Raw genomic sequence first — 1,501 nt, 5'->3', positions numbered from 1 at the left:
TAAATCAGCTTGCATGAATTCTTTCTCTGTGGCTGCACCACAGAGATGGAGGGTGAGATGGGGCCTCCTTTAGGAGCATACCAACGCTTAATTCTGTCTTATTAACAAGCATTGCCGCTACATATCCCCCCTTTTTGAAGGTCACGAGGTCCTGAGGCGTTGTTGCCTTCAAAACAAAAACAGAGTTAAGTGATGTTTGTTGTACCACGGTGGATTCTACCACCCAATATTCACATTACCTCTCGAGAATTTGTACAGGAAATAGTGTTGGAAAGAACGTTGCGTATACCTGCTCTCAGTTATAAGGTACCTAGGAATGAGGCATTGGGCATCATCATTAGCTCTAGACCTTAAACTTCCGGCAGTTCACTATCAGTATCGGATAGCTCTGCAGCAGGCAGACGTTTGGGAGTGGTTACCTGATTTCGGTGATAAACCATTGCTCCCTTTGTCTCATTCAAACTACCCCGCAAGGCTTTGATACAAGAGAACAGCATCCAACACATTACCCCAGCCATGATCCAGCTACCCAGCAGCAGTGTCAAGATGACCACGTTTATTGTTCCTAGCGCCCCAGAGGATCCACAACGACTGTGCTTGGGACCTACCAGTGTAGTTTTTAAGTTTGTGTCGTTAAGAACAAATTCGACTACCTGTACACCCTCAAGACTTACTGTCTCTTGGATTCTCTCATCCAAGTCAATGCCGTGTCCTCTGAAAGCGTCCACAATCTCGAGTTCCGTTTCGTATAGTTCTGACTCCAGGTGATACAGTGCTAAATCGTTGAGATGCACTATCGCTCCTTCAGGAACTTGTAGAAAAACTGTTTGGTTGGGTAGCTGCACTTCGGTAGCTGTATCATGCCTGTCATATGTTATTGTAACCGTTAACTGTGGTGTGCTGACCAGCCATTTCTTTCCCACCTGCTCAACCTGGGGTTCGTTAACCTCACTTTTGCTCGTCACTGTGGCTTTACACTTTTCAGTGGCAGCCCCCTTTCTGATACCACACAACCTCTGAGTTGTGTCCCTAAGGAATGGCTTACTTGGGCATACCCAGTGGATATCCTTGGTTGATATACACAGTTCCAGGTTTGGAACAAGATACAAATTTGGATCATCCTCCTGGTAAGCTACGAGCGGTGGGGTGGTCAACTTCACATGCATGTCCCCCCTCCAGAAGCCAACGTTCGATATAGACTTGAGTCTATAGATATCCTTGCCACTCACGATGGGAAGGTTCAACAGGAAACCTATTTCCTTGGCTTCAGGGTTGACATGTATAGGAATGGCACTGCCTAGACTGTATGCAAAATGTACCTGTAATGGCTGCACCATCTCAGAAGTGGTTGTCCTAAGTACTTCTTCTACTAAGGACAGTGGAACCAAGTAAGTTGGAATCTGTCCCATGGCTAAGCTAGTTATCGTGGCACTAAGCTCCCTAAGCAAATCCTGCATCAGCATCCTGACCTGTTGCACGTAAGCATAATCCCACTGTAACA

This window comes from Atractosteus spatula, assembly GCF_055471065.1.
Source record: "Atractosteus spatula isolate fAtrSpa1 chromosome 16 unlocalized genomic scaffold, fAtrSpa1.hap1 SUPER_16_unloc_1, whole genome shotgun sequence".
Taxonomy (NCBI): domain Eukaryota; kingdom Metazoa; phylum Chordata; class Actinopteri; order Semionotiformes; family Lepisosteidae; genus Atractosteus; species Atractosteus spatula.
The sequence above is the reverse complement of the archived record's forward strand: the minus strand, read 5'-3'. Positions refer to the sequence as shown.